Raw genomic sequence first — 27,293 nt, 5'->3', positions numbered from 1 at the left:
GGGAGCGTTTGGGGAAAAAAGATGAAAAGTTCTGTTTGGAGCAGGGTGATTAAGATGATTTAGGGACATTCAGTTCAAGATGTTCAAGAGGGAATTAAAGATGCAAGACCTTAGCTTAGCAGAGAATAGAGCTGGATGTATGTAGAGCTGGGAATGAGCTTGATAGTGAAGGAAACTGAAGCCATAAGAATTGATAACCTTAGCAAATGAGGGTTATGGAATATATGGAATATGGAAAGGAAAAGGATAGAAGGTTCCCAAAAGGCTCCTATACCTGGCATAGATGAAAACCTTGTAAAGGATTTGATTTGGTCTATTGCCTAACCATTCCTCTCAGATATCCATTCTTTCTTCTCTGGGTTAATCTGCAGTTTCAAATGCTATAGATGAGCATTAAGCAAAGGAAATTAGATTCATGAAGTCAGAAGCCCTTGTTAATTTAAAAGAAAGCATTTTCAGTTGAATATCAAAGTGGGAGGCCAGAGAATTTATAAGACACAATGGGAGAAAATGAAATTCTTTACATGTGAATCTTTAGTAGTCATGGAAAAATTAACCCTTTCCTCCCTCTTAACAATAGTTAAACAATAAGCAGCAGTTTGGCCCACGGTTATCTGTCCCTCCCTTGTGGCCCTCCAAGAGTTATCTGACACTGTCATACATATATATATCTGGAAAATCCGGCTGCTGAACAAGATGACCTCTAAGACCCCTTGCAGCTCTGACAATCTAGCAATAAGGGTAGATGAAAAGGCATATAAAATAGATGGTTCTTTTGGAATCGAAAAGGTCCCACCGAGATTTGAACTCGGATCGCTGGATTCAGAGTCCAGAGTGCTAACCATTACACCATGGAACCATGGGACTACACCTGGCTCCTCAACTATGGGTACTCCTTGAACCTTATCCAGAACCCTTCATCTAGCTTCTCTCTGTTTTCACCCAACTTTTAACCAGGATTCCAAGAGGCCGTAGCATGCTCACTGGTAAAACCTTCTGGGCAGAAACTAAACCGGCACTAAAAAGGGTCACCAACAAGCTTCAAAAACTAGGGAGTGTCGACACCAAACATGTGAAGACTCTCCCCACCCCCCACCCCCCACCCCCTTGGAATGGATAATGAAGATTGCTGAATGCCACAAGTGCTTAGCGCTTGGTCAGATATCAGAGATGCCAAGGTTTTCCATTGCACCTTGGGCCATCGAAGGTGTTTCTGACTTTTGTCCGCCTTTGTCCACTTTGTCCGCTCTGATGACTCACAGAGAGTGGAGTTGATCACTTCGTGCAATTTTGCCTTAAATTGAATCCAATTCACTCCGGAGTCAAGACATGGTCCTGTGGTGGCATTGATCCTCTTCATAAAACGAGGGAACAACAATGGCAGTGAACTGGCCATGCCTGTCTGGTGCCTCCAGTCCAACTTTCATCTTCAAAGGTCTTATGTACTCCGCTTCTCTGGGCATCTTAAAGAGTAGGATTTCCCAGAGGGAGAGAACTTTACCTGAAATCCCCTTCGTATGTCAAAGTAGAAGATCAGTTCTGATAGCAGTCGAGAATTAACATGAAAGATTCCAAGGAGGGAGGGTTTGAACGCGGTGTGATGAACTGGACGGATCTCAGAGCAACCTCCAGACATAGGATCATCGACTGAAGAGCTGGGAGTGATCTTGGAGGTCATGGAGTCCAACATTATTTTACAGATGAGGAAAATAAGGTTGAGAAGGGTTCAGCGATGCCCCAGGACGCATAGGTAGTCACTGTCAGGGTGAAGATTTGGACTAATGTTCTCCTGACTCCAAATCCAGCATTCTATGTATTCGGCCATCTGGCGACGTTCATCATAATTGTATTTTAACAAATGCTAAATAAAATGAGAATTTCCAGATACTTAGTAGGGCAACGATTATAACAATATTGTATTAGAAAATGATACTGTGGAGAATATTTCTAGTTGTAATAACTGGGATATACTCTGGCTTATAACTAGAGAGATACTAGGAGAACCTGTGAGTGCCTAGTTATAATGGAGATAGAAATATTTCTTCAGAGATAGAGAGATGCTGCTAGAGGGGACTACTCTGGGGTTGCCTATTGATCACTATTTTTAGCTAATAGATCAAGATTATTTCCTACCCTCCTCCTCCCTTCACCTCCCAGTTTTCACCCATGCCCTTCTGCTTCCCTTCCCCCTCCCCTGGTCTTAGTCAGCCATCTTCTAAGTAACTCAGGGGAACTATGAGATTTCAGAGAAATATTCTTTACTCTTCTTTGATCAAGTAAGGGGGTTTATTGGGAACAACAGGATGGAGAACTGAGGTAACATGGGGTGAGAGGGATGAAGGTGTCCCCTAATCTATAATTAGGGATAGGAGGATTATGGGAAATGTCAGTCCTGTCACAACTGTGACACAAAAGTCTGTCAGGGAGATGGAAGACAATTGTTATATCTTCTTTCTTCTTCCAGTTACCCAAAACCACCATCAAAAGTTAATTTCTTCTCAGCCTAACTCCAGAAGTCCCCCTCCCCCCCTAAAGGGTCCTTCAATCTGGGACAGGTGCTAACAGGGATCAGTTTCTCAGCTTCTTCCCCCTTCAGCCAGAAGCCAAGGAAGAATTTCTCCAAAATCAAGAGAAATAGTTCAAAGCTAGACATCCCAGCTTCGTCACCACTCTCTCAGAGCCACCAACTTCTCTCTCTCTGCCTAGGTCAGAAAAACAAACAAACAAACAAACAAACAAAAAAACAGTCTCTCCCTTTGTCAGAAACCCAAGAGAAGAAGTCTCTCATTTTCTCTCCTCTGGCCAGGCTCCAACTGACTTTCCTGGGAACATTCTGTTTTGGAATCTTCACCTTCCCCAGCTTTCTATCTTGCATGCATGAAAATTCTCTCTTCCTTCATGCCTCTTCCACAATTGCGAATATTAATTGTGCACAGCTTACTTTTCTTTTTAAAGTATATAAATATAAAGTCAATAAGTAACTGCTAGAAGGGAATATATGATTGTTGTGAGGATCAAATAAGAGAGCAGAAAGGTAAAGCACTTTGCAAGGGCTGACTATTTGTGTCTGTCTGTCCACTGGCCAGCCTTTCCCTCCATCCATTCATGGATCTATCTGTCCTGCCTGACAACAATAATCAACAAACAGATTTCTTTTGCTTTCTTGTGTGTACTTAGAAAATGTGTCAATATCTGATATTTATTTGTCATATTTTTTAGCAAGCCTAATTCCATGTCCTTTCCACCTATCCCATATGAAAGAAAGAAAAACAAAATCATTTTAACAAGTATGCAGTCACAACAAAATATATCAATGACCCCCCCCCCAGTTTTTCAGGATCAACCTTTGTCATATTTTGCATCTCTTTATCAGGAGGTAAGTAGTCTCTTTTAGCATTAATTGTACCCAGGGAATACTGGAAAGCAGCACAGATTTCCATGAGTGGCTTATTAAATCAGTGGTTTTGTGACTATGAGGTCTGATAATTGACCATTGGTGTAAAGAAAGGGGGTAAGTTTGTAGAGAGAAGTGGCATGAGACCAGCATGAGACTTTCCTTACAACACCATCTATATCACACGAAGGCCTGTAGACAGGGAAACTGCAATCATATGTGTTCTAATGACGGGCCTAATAATAATAACTCAAATATATGAAATATTTGTAATTTGTAATTGTGAGAAAGTAATAGATTCTAATACTATTTTCATTACTTTATAATTTATTCTTTGCTTTAGTCAATCTTTCAGATTAAGCTATTTAGTCTTCTATTAATTTGAATGGTTTCTTCAATGGCCCTTAGTTGAATGTAATTTCATTACAACGTGGACCATAAAAGGTATTTAATATTGCTACTTTTCTGCATTTGTTGGAGTTTTTTTAGACCCTAATGTATGGTCAACATTTATTAAGGTGCCATGCACAACTGAGAAATTTCTGTACTCTTTCATTTGCCCACACAATAATCACAAAATTCAAATTATAGGACACTTTCCCAAAATTCTATGGTCTTTTAACTTCTTGTTTATTTATTTTTTTAATAAGTAAAAAAGACCATGGTTCCATTTTCCTAGGACTGTGTCTTACTACACAACTCTGATCCATTTAAGATTTAAACCACACCCAGTCCTAGTTAGAACTGACTGCTGATATTAAGGATTACTAGGAGGAAAGGTCTGAAGGTGGGGAGATAGAATGGACTGGGTCTCAAAAAACCCAAAGGATCATAGACTTAAAGTTGTAAGTAACCTTGTAGATCATGGAATCCAACTCCCACATTTTATAGATGGAAAAATTAAAGTTAAGAAAAAAGTCCCATTAACAACTGTGCCTATTTCAATAAAACTATGGTGTTCTCTGCTGACTGCAAAACTGGACTCCTGCTCTTTCTTTTACATTCTACTTTCTAACTGACTATGCTTCAGCATCATAAAGACTCTCCTTCCCTTGGAGGTTGCTGGAATTCATGACAGGGAAGATGGTGATACCCTACACAGACAAATTAATAATAGCTATCATTGATAGAGTGCTTTAAGGTTTGAAAAGGAAATAACCTTATAAATGTTATATCACTTGATCTTCACAACAGTCCTTTAAAGAACGTACTTTTATTACTCCCATTTTAGAGATGAAGAAACTGCAGTCCAAAGAACTTCAGACTTCCCCAGTGTAGCATTCCAAGCATATTCACATCTATGAAATATAAATGATTCAGACACAAGGTTATACCGTTGATATTGTGGTGGTCTCTTGACCCGGCCACATGGCCCTTTCCTAAGACAAACTCATTAACATTTGGCTCAGTGTCTCATCCCTCTGAGAAAGCACGGGTTGAAATATACACGCTCAAAAGGTATCCCCTTCACCTTGTCATCCAATCTGAATTATCTATGCTTTGGCTACGTGCTTGAGAGTGTCTCCCAAAATACTTGGTAAGAAAAACAGAAGGCAGCCCCGTGATTGTTCTCTTGGAATCCTCTCTTCTCTAGGAATCTCTCTCTCTCTCTCTCTCTCTCTCTCTCTCTCTCTCTCTCTCTCTCTCTCTCTCTCTCTCTCAAACCTTCTCCTCTCTTAGAACTCTAGCCTCTCTCGACTTTGCATTCTCTTCCTTAATCTCTTCTTCTACCACGTGTTCCATTGATTCTCATATTTTCCTTACAAGGAGAATATCATAGGGGTTTTACCTGCCCTAGTTAAACATTGATTTGTCTGTGTCTGTCATTCTTCACCCTGGTTCTCAGATTCCCTGCCTCTCCTCGGGTCCCTAACACAAAGGAGAACCCCTTCTTGTGGGCCCTGCTGGACAGGGAACCCACACCCAGAGTCCTACATCTAGAAAATATTTGATTTGGACTCAGATTTTCTTAACTCTGGGTTCCTGGCTCAATACACCATGCCCCTAGCTTCCTCTAAGAAAAAACTGGGGAGCGTTTGGGGAAAAAAGATGAAAAGTTCTGTTTGGAGCAGGGTGATTAAGATGATTTAGGGACATTCAGTTCAAGATGTTCAAGAGGGAATTGAAGATGCAAGACCTTAGCTTAGCAGAGAATAGAGCTGGATGTATGTAGAGCTGGGAATGAGCTTGATAGTGAAGGAAACTGAAGCCATAAGAATTGATAACCTTAGCAAATGAGGGTTATGGAATATATGGAATATGGAAGGGAAAAGGATAGAAGGTTCCCAAAAGGCTCCTATACCTGGCATAGATGAAGACCTTGTAAGGGATTTGATTTGGTCTATTGCCTAACCTTTCCTCTCAGATATCCATTCTTTCTTCTCTGGGTTAATCTGCAGTTTCAAATGCTATAGATGAGCATTAAGCAAAGGAAATTAGATTCATGAAGTCAGAAGCCCTTGCTAATTTAAAAGAAAGCATTTTCAGTTGAATATCAAAGTGGGAGGCCAGAGAATTTATAAGACACAATGGGAGAAAATGAAATTCTTTACATGTGAATCTTTAGTAGTCATGGAAAAATTAACCCTTTCCTCCCTCTTAACAATAGTTAAACAATAAGCAGCAGTTTGGCCCACGGTTATCTGTCCCTCCCTTGTGGCCCTCCAAGAGTTATCTGATACTGTTATACAAGAAAGGAGGAAGCTCCATAGAAGGGAGAGACTGTAGATTGGTTCTATTCAATAATGACATTATTCAAAATGAGGTAGGCACAGATTGGGTAAGAAAGGATAGAATTTCCTGGGATATGCCAGAACTGCTTCCTCAATTTTCCATTCGTCAGATTAGGATGACTATGCAGATTATTGCCAACTCAATCATTTGCCATGTGCATAAATAAACATCTATTTAGAGCCTCTCTGCATTTTCCATTTCACCAGCAGTATTTTTGCTGTACCCCTCCAAACTGGCTTTCCCTTTACACCAAAACATCTATGGCAAAATAGTGAATTCCTTGGTTGTCATCTCCTAGGTGTGGAAGACAGGCAGGATTCCCTGAATATTATTTGGAGAAAAACAACACTGGGGGAGATTAGCTCTCATAAAGTAAAAGTAGTTACTCAATTTTCTTCTGCCAGGAGTCTGTGCAAAAACGGGAATACAATGATTAAAAAGTATATCCACATGTAATTTGGGGAAAAAATTATAAACCAACCCCCTCCCCCAAAATATTTGTATAACATGTCATATATTACCTACCAACTTGGGGAGGGGTAGGGGAGAGAAAGAAGACATGGATCACAAAATGTAAGAAAATGCTTATTAAAATTTCTATCAACATGTAGTCTGAAAATTTTTTTTTTAAATTTAAAAGCAAACATGGGAGTGGATCAAAAAATGGGAGTTGTGATGAGGTGATGGAAACATGAAAAGGCTGGTGTGAGTAAGAGCCCTATTTCAAAATGTGACTCCTTCATTTTGGATATCTGGAAAATCCGGCTGCTGAACAAGATGACCTCTAAGACCCCTTGCAGCTCTGACAGTCTAGCAATAAGAGAAGCTGAAAAGGCATATAAAATAGATGGTTCTTTAGGAATCGAAAAGGTCCCACCGAGATTTGAACTCGGATCGCTGGATTCAGAGTCCAGAGTGCTAACCATTACACCATGGAACCACGGGACTACACCTGGCTCCTCAACTATGAGTACTCCTTGAACCTTATCCAGAACCTTTCATCTAGCTTCTCTCTGTTTTCACCCAACTTTTAACCAGGATTCCAAGAGGCCGTAGCATGCTCACTGGTAAAACCTTCTGGGCAGAAACTAAACCGGCACTAAAAAGGGTCACCAACAAGCTTCAAAAACTAGGGAGTGTCGACACCAAACATATGAAGACTCCCCCCACCCCCTTGGAATGGATAATGAAGATTGCTGAATGCCACAAGTGCTTAGCGCTTGGTCAGACATCAAAGATGCCAAGGTTTTCGAAGGTGTTTCTGACTTTTGTCCGCCTTTGTCCACTTTGTCCGCTCTGATGACTCACAGAGAGTGGAGTTGATCACTTCGTGCAATTTTGCCTTAAATTGAATCCAATTCACTCCGGAGTCAAGACATGGTCCTGTGGTGGCATTGATCCTCTTCATAAAACGAGGGAACAACAATGGCAGTGAACTGGCCATGCCTGTCTGGTGCCTCCAGTCCAACTTTCATCTTCAAAGGTCTTATGTACTCCGCTTCTCTGGGCATCTTAAAGAGTAGGATTTCCCAGAGGGAGAGAACTTTACCTGAAATCCCCTTCGTATGTCAAAGTAGAAGATCAGTTCTGATAGCAGTCGAGAATTAACATGAAAGATTCCAAGGAGGGAGGGTTTGAACGCGGTGTGATGAACTGGACGGATCTCAGAGCAACCTCCAGACATAGGATCATCGACTGAAGAGCTGGGAGTGATCTTGGAGGTCATGGAGTCCAACATTATTTTACAGATGAGGAAAATAAGGTTGAGAAGGGTTCAGCGACGCCCCAGGACGCATAGGTAGTCACTGTCAGGGTGAAGATTTGGACTAATGTTCTCCTGACTCCAAATCCAGCATTCTATGTATTCGGCCATCTGGCGACGTTCATCATAATTGTATTTTTAAAAAACATATCAGTTGATTTAAAAAAAAGGGAGAAGCTAGCAGAGGATGGTTTCGATCCATCGACCTCTGGGTTATGGGCCCAGCACGCTTCCGCTGCGCCACTCTGCTTCCTAGGAAACTCCAGGGCTATCAGTTCACCTAAAATGGGTGTAATTGTTCCCATTTGCTACCATCCCACACTTTTTCCTATGCCATGTCATTCAGGGTTAGGTTTACATTAGGATCAAGGTTCAAATGAACTACAAAACCGTAACTCTTTCCGGAGCACATCCTACCTGTTGAAACGAGGATCCTGGGGAAAATGTCACTTCCAGTGTGGCTTTTGGCACTGCTCTCATCACCCCCTCTCCTGATTCCAATACGCGATCCTCCCTTCTGGAGAAACAAGATTCTTTACAGAAAAAATCTTCGTCTTGATTACCGAACTCTCCCACTTCTTCCTTTTCTTTACTTCCTTCTTTGTTCTTTGCTTCAGTCAATCTTTCAGATTAAGCTGTTTAGTCTTCAATTAGTTTGAATGGTTTCCTCGATGGCCCTTAGTTCAATGTAATTTCATTACAACGTGGACCATAAAAGGTATTTAATATTGCTACTTTTCTGCATTTGTTGGAGTTTTTTTAGACCCTAATGTATGGTCAACATTTATTAAGGTGCCATGCACAACTGAGAAATTTCTGTACTCTTTCATTTGCCCACACAATAATCACAAAATTCAAATTATAGGACACTTTCCCAAAATTCTATGGTCTTTTAACTTCTTGTTTATTTATTTTTTTAATAAGTAAAAAAGACCATGGTTCCATTTTCCTAGGACTGTGTCTTACTACACAACTCTGATCCATTTAAGATTTAAACCACACCCAGTCCTAGTTAGAACTGACTGCTGATATTAAGGATTACTAGGAGGAAGGGTCTGAAGGTGGGGAGACAGAAGGAACTCGGTCTCAAAAAAACCCAAAGGATCATAGATTTAAAGTTGTAAGTGACCTTGGAGATCATGGAGTCCAACTCCCACATTTTATAGAAGGAAAAATTAAGGTTAAGAAGAAAGTTCAGTATATCAGTATATCACTGTGTCTAACCAGTAAGATTTTTTTAGACGAAATTGTAGCTAATGTTTTCTTGATCCCGAGTCCAGCATTCTATCGATTGTGACACCTACGTTCTTTAAATATATAAGTAAGTGTGTGTGTCTCTATAGATGCATATGTATATCTGTTGATAGATATAGATTCTTCAAGGATTCATAGGATAGTTTTTATTCATCAACTTCTGGGTGGGGAAGGTAAGCTCTCTCTGAGTCACTGTGCTTCCTTGAGATCCAATGTCTGATATTCCCCTTAATAGAAATTCATGTTCCCATTTTCTATCAGCATAAGATTTCTCATGTGTGCTCACATAGATAGGATCATAGACTTTAAATCCAGGGCCCAGGGTCAAACTTTGTAGCTTTACGTAGCTTTATGCTGGGCTCCCATTAACACCTGTGCCTATTTCAATAAAACTATGGTATTCTCTGCTGACTGCAAGCCTGGACTCCTGCTCTTTCTTTTACATTCTACTTTCTGACTGTGTTTCAGCGTCATAAAGACTCTCCTTCCCTTGGAGGATTCAGAGAAGATCAGATTACTCAAAAGTGGGACCATACCAAAAAAGCTTTCTTGGAGTCTTTGTATGGACTGGATTCCAAAAGTATGAAGCATTGCAAAAAACTCAGATTTTTTTTTTTCTGATGCATCCATCGGTCTTTTAAAAAAGATATTTCATTTTACCAATTACATGCAATAACAATATTCTACATAACTTTTCTGAAGTTATATGATCCAAATTGTCTCCATCTCTCCTTTCCCTTCCCTTCATAGATGGTAGCAATTTGATCTGGGTTCTACATGTATTGCCATGCAAAATATATTTTCATATTGTTCATTGTTGTAAGAGAATATATATAAAAGTAAATAGAAAAATATATAGAATTATGTAAAGAGAATGTATCTAAAACCAAAGAGAATACATAAAAAACTCAAAACCCTAAATAACAACCCAAGTAAACTAAAGTGAAAATTAGTATGCTTTGATCTGCATTCCTACTCCAATAGTTCTTTTTCTGGAGGTGGATAGCGCTCTTTATCATAACTCCCTCAGAATTGTCCCAGATCATCGTATTGCTGAGAGTAGCTAAGTCTTTCACAGTTGATCATTCCATAAGATCGCTGTTATTGTGTGCAACGTTCTCCTGGTTTTGCTCATTTCATTCTGCATCAGTTCATGGAGGCCTTTCCAATCTTTCTGAAATCATTCTGTTCTTCATTCCTTACAGCATGATAGCGTTCCATCTCCATCATGTATTACAATTTGTTCAGCTATTCCCCAACTGATGAACATCCCCTCAATTTCCGATTCCTTACCACCACAAAAAGAGCTGCTATAAATCAATTTGTACAAATGGGTTCTCCCCCCACCCCGCCTTTTAAAAAATCTCTTTGAGATGGAGACCCCAGTAATTACTGTATCCACATCTTCCCCATCTTCCTCCCTTTGCTTCTCTTCCTTTTCTTTCCGTCTCGTTTTCTAACTTCCTTCTTTTGTTTCTTATTTTTTAAAACAGACAGACAGACAGACAGACAGACAAATTCTTCGACATATGGGGCGGTTCTCCGGAAGAGCAAACCTGACCAATAGAGGGGAAGGCCTCGCGAAAACAAAGGACATTCATAAAAATCTATGAAGAAGTAAATGGGGGAAAGAGTTGAGGCAGGATAGCATTTGGCTTAGATGTACTTTTTATATGCTTTTGTTTGGGGCAGGTTTGAGCAGAACTTTCTCTTTCCTCATCCTTTCAAAATCCTGGAATCCAAGATCAATCCCAGCTACGACATTCTAGGAATATTGACTCTGCTTGAGTTACGGACAAAAACAGGAGTCGGTGGACTTCCTTCTTTAAGGCGTTTACAAACCTTATTCTGAGGAGGAGTGCCTAGGGTTAGCCAGGTTGCCCCAGAAGTTCAGTGTTCCTGTGCTGAGATACAGGCAGTTCGTTTCCCCCGGGAAAGAGAGATTTGCTTTGTTTCTTTTCTACAGCCATTGTCTTAAACCTTTTCCTTCGGCCAGTCTCGTTTCTTTAGGACTCTTCGTCTTGGTCCACTGAAGAGCTTGAACAAGTCTTGAATGAATCGGAAGGCACAGAAAAGAAATCCTCTCCACACGTTCAGTTCCTCCCAATTTTCTTGAGCTTCTACGGTGCTGGAAAGCGCGATGCTCAGCGAGGGGGAACAGGAGGACTAGTAGGAAGCAGCAGGCCCCGCCAGCAAGATCCCGACGTTCTTCCTGCACCTGAGCCGATGAAGGAAGAAAGCTTTTTGCAAGCGTGAGAGGAGGCCAGAGTAAATTCAAGGCCTGGCGAATGCACGGAGGCGGAAGAGAGTGTTGTAAAATTCCAATCCTCGAGTGAGTTTGACAGATGCTGGAAAGGTAAAGTTTAGGCGCCAGGCCGAGTGTCCTCCGACTACTTCTTTATAGACGTGCTTACCTATCCCTCTCTTTAATCCACTCTTATACTTTCAGTCGAGCATGAAAAGTAAGCCAAACGAAACAAAACAGACAAAACCCTGTAAGTCCATAGAGGACAAAGGCCGGGCCACTTTGCCCGCGACCTCCTTGGCGTGGAGTTCAAAGCCTGTTGCTTAACGGGCTCTTACTTAGTGCTTGGGGATGTGTCGATTAAAGGGGTAGCAGAACGGATGGAATGAAGAACTGCGTTTTACGCTCAAAATCCTTAAGAGGAAAAATGAGGGGTTTCCTGTATGACCTCGTGGCGCAACGGTAGCGCGTCTGACTCCAGATCAGAAGGTTGCGTGTTCAAATCACGTCGGGGTCACAGTAGGTTTCCCTTTTCCTTTTCAGCTCTTTTCTCCAGCCTCCGCCAAATGCGGGGAAACTCAAGGACGGCGGGGGAAAAGAGACAACTTCAGCACTTTAGGGCCCCCTCCGTTTAGCCACGAGGAAGTGAAGAAGTGTTCTGACTCTGCCTCCCACTGTCGCGGCCTCGGGGTCCCCTGCTCTTCTCCTACCTGACTTGCGGTCCACAACACAGGACCCCACTGAGTAGACGGCGAGCACCCCTTTGTCCCATTTTGTCTGTTGGAGAAGACCATCCTGAAGGAAATCTGGGCCGACAACTCTTAGCCCCCAAATTGAACGGTGTGGGAGGAACGCAGCCAATTTTCTGTTAAGAAGATACCTTGTCGGAAGACGGCACCACAGTGCTTAAGACAAAGCGTCGGGGGGGGGGGGGGGGGAGGGGGTGTGTGCGAGAACATTATCCTTGTTCTTACGGATGTTTCCATCATCTAGCTAGCACACCTCAGAACACCTTGCCCAGATTTTACTGTGATTTCTGCGATACCTCACCTCACTCCTGTTTCTCCCCCTTGGAGGACAGGGAGAATAAGGGAGCACAAAGACAACGCGAGCAACTACTATCAGAAATGGATGGAAGAACAAGCCTAGAGTTGGACTTTCTTTTTCGCACTCTGTTTTCAGAGTAAAGCTTCTCTCTGGACTTTGTAGGCTGCACCCAGCAAGCGAGAGGATGCGATTGAAAGTTGGGAGTGCCTGGGTAGCGACTGCCCGACACCATATACGTGGGGGGAATTCATTAATTCAGTTCTTTCATTTGTTCAACAATCGCTCATCAAGTAGTTACTGTCTGCATGGTAAGATGCTGGACTCCAGGGACGATGGAGAAAAACCCAAGTGGCCATATGGTTCAGGACTTCGTGGACCTTATTATTAAGAGCCAACCACCCCCCCCCCCCCCGCCCCTCGGCCAGTGGGGCTTGGAGGAAAAGGCTCAATAATATTCCCCAGTAGGGTGCTTGAAGAAAGTCGGGATGGAAGGAGCGAGTCTCAAGAGAGTTTTGCTTGCGAAGCACCTTTGGGGGCCCGCCCATTGGATGAATTTCCTGAAGGTGTGGAAAAGAGGGAATACTAAAGCCGTAGTCGGTAGGATTCGAACCTACGCGGGGAAACCCCAATGGATTTCTAGTCCATCGCCTTAACCACTCGGCCACGACTACCTGCCCGATGACAGCTCCCTCACCCCCCCCCTCCTTAGACAACAGAGTGACGCCCCACCGGCACCGGGATGGCCACGTTGAACCTCTCTCTCAAGATTCAGATACAGGGTACTTCACCAGCTACCCGACAACGCCCACAACCACACCCACGCCCCGTCCATCCGTCCTGACACCGAACCTTTTCCACCCTGGTGCCACCTCGACCCGAGTCCCTGGCGCAGCCGCTCTCACAACAAAGGCTCCAACAATGACAGGTTCCACTCTGGGATTCTCCCAGGACGCCGAAGTATTCCTTCTCGTACCATGAGAGGAGGTTCAGGCGCATTTGTGGATTTTCCACTTTCGCTAATCCATTCCTCCCTACCTTGGCCTCCCAACGTCCTCAGACCAACCAGGAGAAAGAGAACAACACGAACTTCGCGAGTGCGTCCCTTTGCCCCTCCAGCTCTCAACTTACTTATCCATCTCTAAAATGGGGGCGGCGGGCCTGTGACCGAAATGACAGGACCCTTTTTACCGTCTATCCCTTCACATAACCTAAGGGGACCGACCGGGCTCTGGGAGTTGAACGAAGAAGAGAGAGAGAGAGAGAGACGGTGGGTGGCTGAAACTCTGAGGGACAGGGGAGCGGGAGAAGAGGTGGGTGGGGCTTGAGCCAGATCTCGGACAGGAGGACAGAAAGATTTTGAACCAGGGAGACGAAGCCGCACAGACCAAGACTTGGAGTTAAGGGGGCCTCCACGAAAGGTTAGGGAAACGGTGAAAAGACTGGTCTGGTTGGACCGCTGGGAGATCGAGTGGGAGAGGGAGAGGCCCACCGTGAGGGCAGGAAACGCACCTTCTCTAACCCTTGGACCTCCCCGAGCGCCCAGCACTCTCGCGGCGGCATCCGTGTTTGCTGTTTGAATTGGTACCCACGGTTTGAATGACACATGGCACGGGTGGAGGTAGAAGGTAGCCGAGGGAGAGGGTGCCTCTGTTCTCTGGGCTCGCAAGGCGCCCGGAATCCTCCTGGGGACTGACTGTGTGACACGAAGGAAGAGGCAGGAGCCAGGCCTTTTCCATCGACCTCTCTCCAGCTGGAGATCTTGCGCTCAGTAGGGGAAGGGTCGGAGGGATGCCCGCCTGAAAATTTGGAGTCTAACTCGCGATAAAAAGACAGGCACTACAGTCCAGACAGGAAGGGTATTATACAGGGTTCTCGGGGTCTCCCCGCCAGCCTCTTTTAACACACGCGCTCGCTAAGCGTGGTGATGAAGATGAGGGCTCGCGGTCCAAGAGCACACTTGACTTCAGGATTCGGGAAGTTGGAGAGATCCCGGAGAAGGGAAATTTAAAAAACCCGGTCCCTCTTCGGGCAAGAGGAATCGACGAGGATGGGATTCGAACCCACGCGTGCAGAGCACAATGGATTAGCAGTCCATCGCCTTAACCACTCGGCCACCTCGTCCCGCTCGGAAGAGCGTCTCCACACAGCCACATGTAAGAGGCAAAAACCACGCACAGTCCCAGGTGGTAGACGCTATAGTGTGAGAGACAGAGAGACAGAGACAGAGAGAGGCAGGCACCCACAGACACTACACGTACACGTGTGCACGCTTGCCAGCCCTCCTTTGGCACACCTCCGTGGCCAAGAGCTTATGTTTCCTACGTTGTAAGCCGTGGTCAAATGGAAGCAGGACTCGTCAAATTCATCTCTCTTCCTCAGGATAACCGTCTCAACTTTGAGGACGATTCATCACGTCTGCTCTAAAGTCTTCTCTTCTCGGGCTTAAGCCTCCTCTGTGCCTTCAAATGACCCAACTGTCACATGCTTGCCATCCTCATTGCCTGCTCTGGAAGTGCTCTGGACCTCTCTAAAACATGACACGCAAATGACGTGTATTCCAGGTAAGGGAATAACCAGGACAGAACACAGCAGTAGAATCTCCTTCCTGGCCCTGGACAGCTGCACTCTAGGGAACGCAGCCAGAGGTGACAGGCCGGCGCGCTGAAATGAGCCCTGGACTTGGAGCACTGACATCAGGCCTCTGACGTTTTGTAATGGGCGAAATCGTGCGAGGTGCCTCCCGCCCCCTTCTCACCCCGGGGGGAGGGGCGCGCGGAGGAATGCTTTTTGAAAGAAGAAAAATGAGGCTGGAAAGAAAGAAAGGTCGACCTATGCTCGGCTATAAAAAGAGAAGGATGTGTTCCCGGAGACTGGCCTGAAATTTTCAGGGTGTCCAGGAAAAGAAACTGCACAGCAAGGTTCCACCGAGATTTGAACTCGGATCGCTGGATTCAGAGTCCAGAGTGCTAACCATTACACCATGGAACCGGCACGAAGAGCCCTCCCTTCCAAGTTTTATCCGACGCTAGCAAAATCCATCACTTCTATTGGTTGTGTTCATTCATTCCCAGCCCTTTGTTCTACCGCGCAGCTTCCAAGTCCAAAGGCAGAGACTGCCTGCCTGGTTGAATTTGCCTCTCCTCACTTAGGCCGGCCTCTTCCGGCAGGCAGCAACGCCTGTTTTCGCTCTCAAGCAAACCTACACCGAACGAGTCAATCACCCAGGTACCTGGTCCTCTTTTGACAGACGGATAGAGCTCTCCCCAAATCTCGCAAATCTCTTCGCATCCTCTCTCCCCGCCCAGTCCCCCTACCTCCTCTGCTCCTACTCTAGCGCACCCCTCTCCTTCAGCTGGTGGAAAACTGTTATTTTCCTGGAGAGAAATGAAAGCGTCAGGAGAAGGCCACCTTTTCAGGAAGAATCCACACACAAACTCCCCCACTCCCACCCTCCTAGAGCAAATATCTTAATTTGTTCATTTTTACTTTTGGCCTACTTGACTCCCTTCAATTTCGGATCCGTGAGCGGGTGGAGAGACAGACGGACAGAGGGACTGAAGCAAATAGGATTCACAGAGCGCCTTGAGGTTTGCAACGTCTTGTGCTTTCATGTCAACTCATCTGATCCTCCGATCCTCGAGGAGAACAACCATATAATCCCTGCTAGCAGAATGTGCGAGTCGTGGAGTCATCTGGCTCAGGTTTCTTGGGGAAAGACTGTTAGTACGTTTTTCCTGCTTCATTTTAGGTTCACACAACTCCTCAGTCTCGACGCGTGGGCCGTATTTTGGGAGAGAAGACCCAAAAAGAGGTCCTACCGAGATTTGAACTCGGATCGCTGGATTCAAAGTCCAGAGTGCTAACCATTACACCATAGGACCCTTACGGCGATCCTTCCTCTTAGTGGCCCTCTGTTTGATGTATAAACTCTTCCTTATGCTAGTTTCGTCAGTGATTTAAGAGCTGACAATTCAGCTTCAGCTTACTGCAAGGATATTCCCAGTACTGTAACTGAATGAAAGCTGACGGAGAAGACGGAGCTACCACAACGCCTTCACAGGGTCCGTAGTAATCTATCATTCAATTAAGCCAACAAGTATTTATTAAACATCTACTAAGTGTTAGGCACAAAAGACAAGAATATAGATTGTCCCTGCTCTCAAGGAGCTCTAGGGTCCAGGGGCGTAGTGGTAGCTGCGCCTTTTCCGTCAGCTTTCATTCAGTTACAATACTGGGAATATCCTTGCAGTAGGCTGATGTTGGGTTATCAGCTCTTGAATGACTGACGAAACTAGCATAAGGAAGAGTTAATACGTCAAACAGAGGGCCATTAATGGATGGTGTTGCTACCAAGGTTCCATGGTGTAATGGTTAGCACTCTGGACTTTGAATCCAGCGATCCGAGTTCAAATCTCGGTGGGACCTCCTTTTAGGTCTTCTCCCCAAAATACGACCCACGTTTGGAAATTGAGGAATTGTGTGAACCTAAAATGAAGCTGGAAAAGCGTACTAACAGTCTTTCACCGAGATTCCTGTCCTGAATGACTCCATGACTCTCACATCCCGCTAGAGGAGATTATATGGTGGTTGTCCTCCCTATGCAAACCTCAAGTTACTCTGTGAATTCTATTTGCGTGAGTCTCTCCGTCCATCTGTGTCCATCCGACCATGGCTCCTTCTGTCTGACCAGTTGCCAACAGTAATCGATGAACAGATTATGATATTTGTGCTAGGAGGGTGGGGGTGGGGGAGTTTGTGTATGAATTCTTGGACAGGCCTGCTTTCTGCCGCTTTTCATTTCTCTCCAGGAAAACACCAGTTTTATTTTGTTTTGGTTTTTGGTTTTAATATTTTTCCATGTTTACACGATGCATTTTCTTTCCCTCCCCTCTTCCCCCCGACAAGCAATTCCATTGGTTTGTACCTCTGTTATCACTTGATACCTATTTCCATTTTATTCATTTTTGTAATAAAGCAATCTTTTGGAACCAAACCTCCCCCAATCATATACCCATATAAACAAATAAGTCATATGTTTATCTTCTCTGTTTCTACTCTCACAGTTCTTTTTCTCGATGTGGATAGCATTCTTTCTCATAAGTCCCTCGGGATTGTCCTGGATCATTGCATTGCTACTAGTAGTAAAGTCCATTACATTCCATCATTTCACAATGTTTCACTTTCTGTGAACAATGTTCTCTTAGTTCTGCTGATTTCACTCTGCATCAGTTCATAGAGGTTCTTATATAGAAATCTTCCAGTTCACCATTTCTTACAGTACAATAGTATTCCATCACCACCATATACCACAATTTGTTCAGCTATTCCCCAATCGAGGCACACACCCTCATTTTCCAATTTTTTTTTTGCCACCACAAAGAGCTCAGGTATGAATATTTTTGTACAAATATTTTTCATTATTATCTCTTAGGGGTACAAACCCAGTAGTGGTATTGCTGGGTTAAAGGACATGCATTCTTTTAAAGTCATTTGGGCATAATTCCAAATTGACTTCTAGAATGGTTGGATTAATTCACAACTCTACCAGCAGTGTATTAGTGTCCCAATTTTGCTACATTCCCTCCAGCATTTACTGACATATTGGCCAATCTGCTGGTAGGTGTCAGGTGGTACCTCAGAATTGTTTTAATGGGCGTTTTTCTAATTAGGAGGGATTTAGAACACTTTTTTTCATGTGGTTATGGATAGTTTTGATTTCTTCATCTAAAAATTGCCTATTCATGTCCCTTGATAATTTTTCAACTGTGGAATGGCTTGATTTCTTGTAGAACTGACTTAGTTCCTTATAAAATTGAGAAATTAGACCTTTATCAGAGGTTTTTATTATAAAATTATTTTCCCCAATTTTTTGCTTCCCTTCTAATTTTGGTTGCATTGGTTTTGTTTATAACAACACTTTTTAAATTTAATATAAGCAAAATTATTCATTTTACTTTTTGTAATGTTCTCTATCACTTGTTTGGTCTTAAATTATCCCTTCCTTTCCCATAGATCTGACAGTTACTATTCTATGTTAACCTGATTTGTTTATAATTTCCCTCTTTATATTTAAGTCATTTACCCATTTTGAATTTATCTTGGTATAAGGTGTATGATGTTGATCTAAACCTAATTTCTGCCATAATATTTTCTGATTGTCCCAGCAGTTTTTTGGTCAAATAGTGGGTTCTTGTCCCAAAAGCTGGGATCTTTGGGTTTATTGAACACTGTCTTGCTGCCATCATTTACCCCAAGTCTATTCCATTGATCCACCCTTCTGCATTTTATCCAGTACCATATTGTTTTGATGATCAATGCTTTATAATACAGTTTCATAGGAACCACCAGTAGTTCCTATATAATGAACCTGTGGGTGGTGATCTGAGAAGGAGAATGGAGGCTGGAGGAATATGGATGAAAATATTAAAGACAGAGGGAGAAACACCAGAATAAAGACTCAGAGACAACAAGTTAGAACACGTGGGGAGTCGCAAGCTCCATTAATACCCCTGTAGAAAAAGATAGTAAGTGGAGAAATTATAAGTATGAGAAACAAGAGAACATGTGGGGAGCCAAGAACTCCAGGATATCTCCCATGGACCAGATTTTCCAAAAGATTAATGGGAGATATGTGGGGCAACTGTGTTGTTCAAATCAATCAGACATGAGGAGCATTATAGGCAAGACCTAAGAGGCAGGAGGGAGAGCAAGTGCAAGAGAGGCAAGGCAAGAGATATAAGAGAGAGGCTTGCACATGTTCCCCAACTTTTATTGGAGATTTTAGGAATGTGAAGTGGGAGGCGTTTAATGAATAGGTGGCAGGACATAGGTTTTAACATTGGTTGATTTGACAATCACAAAATCAAAGAGGAGGAGATTAATCCAACGTGTTTTGGAAAGGAATGTGGTCCCACAAAGCAGGAGCCAGGACACTGGCCCGCAAGGCCCCACCCAGGAGCTTGTCCTTGGGACTGTCGCTTTCCATACAATGATCATTAAGTGATCTGACCATGAGTCTGGTAAATGAATACATAGGATACAATATCAATACATCAAGCATACTTCCTAGATGCTAATATGCCTGGTATGTTACAAGTTTAAGATCTGGTACTGCTAGACCTCCATCTGTCACACTTTTTTTTTCATTAGTTCCCTTGATTTTTTGTTTTTCCAGATGAACTTTGTAAAAAAAAAATTCAGATTCTATTAAAAAAAGGTTTTTTGGTAGTTTGATAGGTATGGCACTGAATAAGTAAATTAGTTTAGGTAGGATTGTCATTTTATTAGATTAACTTATCCTACCCACTGTTATGGAGACTTTAGGAAAGGGAAAAGGTTTTATACACAAGGGAAAATTCACATTTAAATAACAAGTTTATTAACAGAGAAGGGAAAGATGTTGGGGGATGAAATAAGGGGAAGTGTAGCATCTGACTTTTTATCCACTATACTTGATTATCTAAACTTTCACTGTCTAACTATCTTCACTAAAGACTATTAAGAATATATACCACAGTAAACCCAGAATCTCACAAACACAGAGTCAATGGCTGGTCAAGTATCAGGAATCCCAGTTGTGCTGTCCTCAGATAGTTCTTTTCCCCAGTCAATCTGTCCACCAGGAAGACTGGAGATTTTCCTCACATCCTCAGCCATTTGATCCTCAAAGGCCAGTTGCTTCATAGGTGTTTTCTTCAGGGAGTCTCAACTACACACCTTCCTTCTTCACCTTCATCTCCAAACTCAGTCAGTTGGAAACTGCTCCTTGGAACTCTGACCCAACCAGCTCATGAAAGACTCTAAATCTTAAGATCTGTCCCTTCCCTAGCTACACCACAAACAATTAATATTTTTCCAATTGATTAGATCTAGTTTTATTTGTGTGAAGTGTTTTGTAGTTGTGTTCATATAATTTCTAAGTTTGTCTTCGCAGATAGATTCTCAAATAATTTATACTGTTTAGAGTGTCTTTAAATTCAATTTCTCTTTCTAACTCTTGCTGCTGATTTTTGTTGGAAATATATAGAAATCCTGATTATGTGATTTTATTTTTGTAACCTGACACTTTGCTGAAATTATAAATTATTTCTAATAGCATTTAGTTGATTTTCTAGGGTTCTCTAAAAATGTCATCATATTATCTGCTAAGAATGGTAGGCAATTCCTCATTGCCTACTTTACTCCCTTCAATTTCTTTTTTTTCTCTCTAATTGCTAAAGCTAGCACTTCTAGTACAATATTAAATAATTGTGGTGATAATACTTCACTCCAGATCTAATTTGGAAGGCTTCTAACTTATCCTGACTGTAGATGATACATGCTGATGGTTTTTTTTTTTTTAATACTGTCTATTATTTTGAGGAAAAGCCTTTCTATTCCTATACTTTCTAATATTTTAAATAGGAATGGGTGTTGCATTTTGTCAAAGGCTTTTTCTGCATATATTGAGATAATCCTGTGATTTTTTCTTTCTAATTGTTTAAGTTGAAAGGACAATTCATTGATTTCTCTCTCTATTTTCTTGATATAGGCAATTAGGTTCTGATTGACTCGCTCAGTGTAGGTTTGCTTGAGAGCGAAAACATGCGTTGCTGCCTGCCGGAAGAGGCCGGCCTAAGTGAGGAGAGGCAAATTCAACCAGGCAGGCAGTCTCTGCCTTCGGACTTGGAAAGCTGCGCGGTAGAACAAAGGGCTGGGAATGAATGAACACAACCAATAGAAGTGATGGATTTTGCTAGCGTCGGATAAAACTTGGAAGGGAGGGCTCTTCGTGCCGGTTCCATGGTGTAATGGTTAGCACTCTGGACTCTGAATCCAGCGATCCGAGTTCAAATCTCGGTGGAACCTTGTTGCGCAGTTTCTTTTCCTGGACACCCTGAAAATTTCAGGCCAATCTCCGGGAACACATCCTTCTCTTTTTATAGCCGAGCATAGGTCGACCTTTCTTTCTTTCCAGCCTCATTTTTCTTCTTTCAAAAAGCATTCCTCCGCGCGCCCCTCCCCCCGGGGTGAGAAGGGGGCGGGAGGCACCTCGCACGATTTCGCCCATTACAAAACGTCAGAGGCCTGATGTCAGTGCTCCAAGTCCAGGGCTCATTTCAGCGCGCCGGCCTGTCACCTCTGGCTGCGTTCCCTAGAGTGCAGCTGTCCAGGGCCAGGAAGGAGATTCTACTGCTGTGTTCTGTCCTGGTTATTCCCTTACCTGGAATACACGTCATTTGCGTGTCATGTTTTAGAGAGGTCCAGAGCACTTCCAGAGCAGGCAATGAGGATGGCAAGCATGTGACAGTTGGGTCATTTGAAGGCACAGAGGAGGCTTAAGCCCGAGAAGAGAAGACTTTAGAGCAGACGTGATGAATCGTCCTCAAAGTTGAGACGGTTATCCTGAGGAAGAGAGATGAATTTGACGAGTCCTGCTTCCATTTGACCACGGCTTACAACGTAGGAAACATAAGCTCTTGGCCACGGAGGTGTGCCAAAGGAGGGCTGGCAAGCGTGCACACGTGTACGTGTAGTGTCTGTGGGTGCCTGCCTCTCTCTGTCTCTGTCTCTCTGTCTCTCACACTATAGCGTCTACCACCTGGGACTGTGCGTGGTTTTTGCCTCTTACATGTGGCTGTGTGGAGACGCTCTTCCGAGCGGGACGAGGTGGCCGAGTGGTTAAGGCGATGGACTGCTAATCCATTGTGCTCTGCACGCGTGGGTTCGAATCCCATCCTCGTCGATTCCTCTTGCCCGAAGAGGGACCGGGTTTTTTAAATTTCCCTTCTCCGGGATCTCTCCAACTTCCCGAATCCTGAAGTCAAGTGTGCTCTTGGACCGCGAGCCCTCATCTTCATCACCACGCTTAGCGAGCGCGTGTGTTAAAAGAGGCTGGCGGGGAGACCCCGAGAACCCTGTATAATACCCTTCCTGTCTGGACTGTAGTGCCTGTCTTTTTATCGCGAGTTAGACTCCAAATTTTCAGGCGGGCATCCCTCCGACCCTTCCCCTACTGAGCGCAAGATCTCCAGCTGGAGAGAGGTCGATGGAAAAGGCCTGGCTCCTGCCTCTTCCTTCGTGTCACACAGTCAGTCCCCAGGAGGATTCCGGGCGCCTTGCGAGCCCAGAGAACAGAGGCACCCTCTCCCTCGGCTACCTTCTACCTCCACCCGTGCCATGTGTCATTCAAACCGTGGGTACCAATTCAAACAGCAAACACGGATGCCGCCGCGAGAGTGCTGGGCGCTCGGGGAGGTCCAAGGGTTAGAGAAGGTGCGTTTCCTGCCCTCACGGTGGGCCTCTCCCTCTCCCACTCGATCTCCCAGCGGTCCAACCAGACCAGTCTTTTCACCGTTTCCCTAACCTTTCGTGGAGGCCCCCTTAACTCCAAGTCTTGGTCTGTGCGGCTTCGTCTCCCTGGTTCAAAATCTTTCTGTCCTCCTGTCCGAGATCTGGCTCAAGCCCCACCCACCTCTTCTCCCGCTCCCCTGTCCCTCAGAGTTTCAGCCACCCACCGTCTCTCTCTCTCTCTCTCTTCTTCGTTCAACTCCCAGAGCCCGGTCGGTCCCCTTAGGTTATGTGAAGGGATAGACGGTAAAAAGGGTCCTGTCATTTCGGTCACAGGCCCGCCGCCCCCATTTTAGAGATGGATAAGTAAGTTGAGAGCTGGAGGGGCAAAGGGACGCACTCGCGAAGTTCGTGTTGTTCTCTTTCTCCTGGTTGGTCTGAGGACGTTGGGAGGCCAAGGTAGGGAGGAATGGATTAGCGAAAGTGGAAAATCCACAAATGCGCCTGAACCTCCTCTCATGGTACGAGAAGGAATACTTCGGCGTCCTGGGAGAATCCCAGAGTGGAACCTGTCATTGTTGGAGCCTTTGTTGTGAGAGCGGCTGCGCCAGGGACTCGGGTCGAGGTGGCACCAGGGTGGAAAAGGTTCGGTGTCAGGACGGATGGACGGGGCGTGGGTGTGGTTGTGGGCGTTGTCGGGTAGCTGGTGAAGTACCCTGTATCTGAATCTTGAGAGAGAGGTTCAACGTGGCCATCCCGGTGCCGGTGGGGCGTCACTCTGTTGTCTAAGGAGGGGGGGGGTGAGGGAGCTGTCATCGGGCAGGTAGTCGTGGCCGAGTGGTTAAGGCGATGGACTAGAAATCCATTGGGGTTTCCCCGCGTAGGTTCGAATCCTACCGACTACGGCTTTAGTATTCCCTCTTTTCCACACCTTCAGGAAATTCATCCAATGGGCGGGCCCCCAAAGGTGCTTCGCAAGCAAAACTCTCTTGAGACTCGCTCCTTCCATCCCGACTTTCTTCAAGCACCCTACTGGGGAATATTATTGAGCCTTTTCCTCCAAGCCCCACTGGCCGAGGGGCGGGGGGGGGGGGGGTTGGCTCTTAATAATAAGGTCCACGAAGTCCTGAACCATATGGCCACTTGGGTTTTTCTCCATCGTCCCTGGAGTCCAGCATCTTACCATGCAGACAGTAACTACTTGATGAGCGATTGTTGAACAAATGAAAGAACTGAATTAATGAATTCCCCCCACGTATATGGTGTCGGGCAGTCGCTACCCAGGCACTCCCAACTTTCAATCGCATCCTCTCGCTTGCTGGGTGCAGCCTACAAAGTCCAGAGAGAAGCTTTACTCTGAAAACAGAGTGCGAAAAAGAAAGTCCAACTCTAGGCTTGTTCTTCCATCCATTTCTGATAGTAGTTGCTCGCGTTGTCTTTGTGCTCCCTTATTCTCCCTGTCCTCCAAGGGGGAGAAACAGGAGTGAGGTGAGGTATCGCAGAAATCACAGTAAAATCTGGGCAAGGTGTTCTGAGGTGTGCTAGCTAGATGATGGAAACATCCGTAAGAACAAGGATAATGTTCTCGCACACACCCCCTCCCCCCCCCCCCCCGACGCTTTGTCTTAAGCACTGTGGTGCCGTCTTCCGACAAGGTATCTTCTTAACAGAAAATTGGCTGCGTTCCTCCCACACCGTTCAATTTGGGGGCTAAGAGTTGTCGGCCCAGATTTCCTTCAGGATGGTCTTCTCCAACAGACAAAATGGGACAAAGGGGTGCTCGCCGTCTACTCAGTGGGGTCCTGTGTTGTGGACCGCAAGTCAGGTAGGAGAAGAGCAGGGGACCCCGAGGCCGCGACAGTGGGAGGCAGAGTCAGAACACTTCTTCACTTCCTCGTGGCTAAACGGAGGGGGCCCTAAAGTGCTGAAGTTGTCTCTTTTCCCCCGCCGTCCTTGAGTTTCCCCGCATTTGGCGGAGGCTGGAGAAAAGAGCTGAAAAGGAAAAGGGAAACCTACTGTGACCCCGACGTGATTTGAACACGCAACCTTCTGATCTGGAGTCAGACGCGCTACCGTTGCGCCACGAGGTCATACAGGAAACCCCTCATTTTTCCTCTTAAGGATTTTGAGCGTAAAACGCAGTTCTTCATTCCATCCGTTCTGCTACCCCTTTAATCGACACATCCCCAAGCACTAAGTAAGAGCCCGTTAAGCAACAGGCTTTGAACTCCACGCCAAGGAGGTCGCGGGCAAAGTGGCCCGGCCTTTGTCCTCTATGGACTTACAGGGTTTTGTCTGTTTTGTTTCGTTTGGCTTACTTTTCATGCTCGACTGAAAGTATAAGAGTGGATTAAAGAGAGGGATAGGTAAGCACGTCTATAAAGAAGTAGTCGGAGGACACTCGGCCTGGCGCCTAAACTTTACCTTTCCAGCATCTGTCAAACTCACTCGAGGATTGGAATTTTACAACACTCTCTTCCGCCTCCGTGCATTCGCCAGGCCTTGAATTTACTCTGGCCTCCTCTCACGCTTGCAAAAAGCTTTCTTCCTTCATCGGCTCAGGTGCAGGAAGAACGTCGGGATCTTGCTGGCGGGGCCTGCTGCTTCCTACTAGTCCTCCTGTTCCCCCTCGCTGAGCATCGCGCTTTCCAGCACCGTAGAAGCTCAAGAAAATTGGGAGGAACTGAACGTGTGGAGAGGATTTCTTTTCTGTGCCTTCCGATTCATTCAAGACTTGTTCAAGCTCTTCAGTGGACCAAGACGAAGAGTCCTAAAGAAACGAGACTGGCCGAAGGAAAAGGTTTAAGACAATGGCTGTAGAAAAGAAACAAAGCAAATCTCTCTTTCCCGGGGGAAACGAACTGCCTGTATCTCAGCACAGGAACACTGAACTTCTGGGGCAACCTGGCTAACCCTAGGCACTCCTCCTCAGAATAAGGTTTGTAAACGCCTTAAAGAAGGAAGTCCACCGACTCCTGTTTTTGTCCGTAACTCAAGCAGAGTCAATATTCCTAGAATGTCGTAGCTGGGATTGATCTTGGATTCCAGGATTTTGAAAGGATGAGGAAAGAGAAAGTTCTGCTCAAACCTGCCCCAAACAAAAGCATATAAAAAGTACATCTAAGCCAAATGCTATCCTGCCTCAACTCTTTCCCCCATTTACTTCTTCATAGATTTTTATGAATGTCCTTTGTTTTCGCGAGGCCTTCCCCTCTATTGGTCAGGTTTGCTCTTCCGGAGAACCGCCCCATATGTCGAAGAATTTGTCTGTCTGTCTGTCTGTCTGTCTGTTTTAAAAAATAAGAAACAAAAGAAGGAAGTTAGAAAACGAGACGGAAAGAAAAGGAAGAGAAGCAAAGGGAGGAAGATGGGGAAGATGTGGATACAGTAATTACTGGGGTCTCCATCTCAAAGAGATTTTTTAAAAGGCGGGGTGGGGGGAGAACCCATTTGTACAAATTGATTTATAGCAGCTCTTTTTGTGGTGGTAAGGAATCGGAAATTGAGGGGATGTTCATCAGTTGGGGAATAGCTGAACAAATTGTAATACATGATGGAGATGGAACGCTATCATGCTGTAAGGAATGAAGAACAGAATGATTTCAGAAAGATTGGAAAGGCCTCCATGAACTGATGCAGAATGAAATGAGCAAAACCAGGAGAACGTTGCACACAATAACAGCGATCTTATGGAATGATCAACTGTGAAAGACTTAGCTACTCTCAGCAATACGATGATCTGGGACAATTCTGAGGGAGTTATGATAAAGAGCGCTATCCACCTCCAGAAAAAGAACTATTGGAGTAGGAATGCAGATCAAAGCATACTAATTTTCACTTTAGTTTACTTGGGTTGTTATTTAGGGTTTTGAGTTTTTTATGTATTCTCTTTGGTTTTAGATACATTCTCTTTACATAATTCTATATATTTTTCTATTTACTTTTATATATATTCTCTTACAACAATGAACAATATGAAAATATATTTTGCATGGCAATACATGTAGAACCCAGATCAAATTGCTACCATCTATGAAGGGAAGGGAAAGGAGAGATGGAGACAATTTGGATCATATAACTTCAGAAAAGTTATGTAGAATATTGTTATTGCATGTAATTGGTAAAATGAAATATCTTTTTTAAAAGACCGATGGATGCATCAGAAAAAAAAAAAATCTGAGTTTTTTGCAATGCTTCATACTTTTGGAATCCAGTCCATACAAAGACTCCAAGAAAGCTTTTTTGGTATGGTCCCACTTTTGAGTAATCTGATCTTCTCTGAATCCTCCAAGGGAAGGAGAGTCTTTATGACGCTGAAACACAGTCAGAAAGTAGAATGTAAAAGAAAGAGCAGGAGTCCAGGCTTGCAGTCAGCAGAGAATACCATAGTTTTATTGAAATAGGCACAGGTGTTAATGGGAGCCCAGCATAAAGCTACGTAAAGCTACAAAGTTTGACCCTGGGCCCTGGATTTAAAGTCTATGATCCTATCTATGTGAGCACACATGAGAAATCTTATGCTGATAGAAAATGGGAACATGAATTTCTATTAAGGGGAATATCAGACATTGGATCTCAAGGAAGCACAG

At 44.3% G+C, this 27,293-nt stretch overlaps 13 non-coding genes across 13 annotated transcripts; 5 read left to right on the top strand and 8 right to left on the bottom strand.

Moving 5' to 3' along the window:
* Positions 1–787: 787 nt before the first annotated feature.
* On the bottom strand, positions 788–859 carry TRNAQ-CUG (transfer RNA glutamine (anticodon CUG)). Its single transcript has one exon. It is a non-coding gene; the product is annotated as a tRNA-Gln (tRNA).
* A 6,136-nt stretch (positions 860–6,995) lies between these two features.
* Positions 6,996–7,067, bottom strand: TRNAQ-CUG (transfer RNA glutamine (anticodon CUG)). Its single transcript has one exon. It is a non-coding gene; the product is annotated as a tRNA-Gln (tRNA).
* Positions 7,068–8,067: 1,000 nt separating this feature from the next.
* On the bottom strand, positions 8,068–8,139 carry TRNAM-CAU (transfer RNA methionine (anticodon CAU)). Its single transcript has one exon. It is a non-coding gene; the product is annotated as a tRNA-Met (tRNA).
* Positions 8,140–11,833: 3,694 nt separating this feature from the next.
* TRNAW-CCA (transfer RNA tryptophan (anticodon CCA)) lies at positions 11,834–11,905 on the top strand. The gene has a single exon. It is a non-coding gene; the product is annotated as a tRNA-Trp (tRNA).
* Positions 11,906–13,024: 1,119 nt separating this feature from the next.
* Positions 13,025–13,106, bottom strand: TRNAS-AGA (transfer RNA serine (anticodon AGA)). Its single transcript has one exon. It is a non-coding gene; the product is annotated as a tRNA-Ser (tRNA).
* Positions 13,107–14,474: 1,368 nt separating this feature from the next.
* On the bottom strand, positions 14,475–14,556 carry TRNAS-GCU (transfer RNA serine (anticodon GCU)). The gene has a single exon. It is a non-coding gene; the product is annotated as a tRNA-Ser (tRNA).
* Positions 14,557–15,351: 795 nt separating this feature from the next.
* Positions 15,352–15,423, bottom strand: TRNAQ-CUG (transfer RNA glutamine (anticodon CUG)). Its single transcript has one exon. It is a non-coding gene; the product is annotated as a tRNA-Gln (tRNA).
* Positions 15,424–16,244: 821 nt separating this feature from the next.
* TRNAQ-UUG (transfer RNA glutamine (anticodon UUG)) lies at positions 16,245–16,316 on the bottom strand. Its single transcript has one exon. It is a non-coding gene; the product is annotated as a tRNA-Gln (tRNA).
* A 472-nt stretch (positions 16,317–16,788) lies between these two features.
* Positions 16,789–16,860, top strand: TRNAQ-UUG (transfer RNA glutamine (anticodon UUG)). The gene has a single exon. It is a non-coding gene; the product is annotated as a tRNA-Gln (tRNA).
* A 4,350-nt stretch (positions 16,861–21,210) lies between these two features.
* Positions 21,211–21,282, top strand: TRNAQ-CUG (transfer RNA glutamine (anticodon CUG)). Its single transcript has one exon. It is a non-coding gene; the product is annotated as a tRNA-Gln (tRNA).
* A 795-nt stretch (positions 21,283–22,077) lies between these two features.
* Positions 22,078–22,159, top strand: TRNAS-GCU (transfer RNA serine (anticodon GCU)). The gene has a single exon. It is a non-coding gene; the product is annotated as a tRNA-Ser (tRNA).
* Positions 22,160–23,527: 1,368 nt separating this feature from the next.
* Positions 23,528–23,609, top strand: TRNAS-AGA (transfer RNA serine (anticodon AGA)). Its single transcript has one exon. It is a non-coding gene; the product is annotated as a tRNA-Ser (tRNA).
* Positions 23,610–24,722: 1,113 nt separating this feature from the next.
* On the bottom strand, positions 24,723–24,794 carry TRNAW-CCA (transfer RNA tryptophan (anticodon CCA)). Its single transcript has one exon. It is a non-coding gene; the product is annotated as a tRNA-Trp (tRNA).
* Positions 24,795–27,293: the final 2,499 nt, after the last annotated feature.

This window comes from Monodelphis domestica, chromosome 2 (genome assembly GCF_027887165.1).
Source record: "Monodelphis domestica isolate mMonDom1 chromosome 2, mMonDom1.pri, whole genome shotgun sequence".
Lineage (NCBI taxonomy): Eukaryota > Metazoa > Chordata > Mammalia > Didelphimorphia > Didelphidae > Monodelphis > Monodelphis domestica.
The sequence above is the reverse complement of the archived record's forward strand: the minus strand, read 5'-3'. Positions and strand labels throughout refer to the sequence as shown.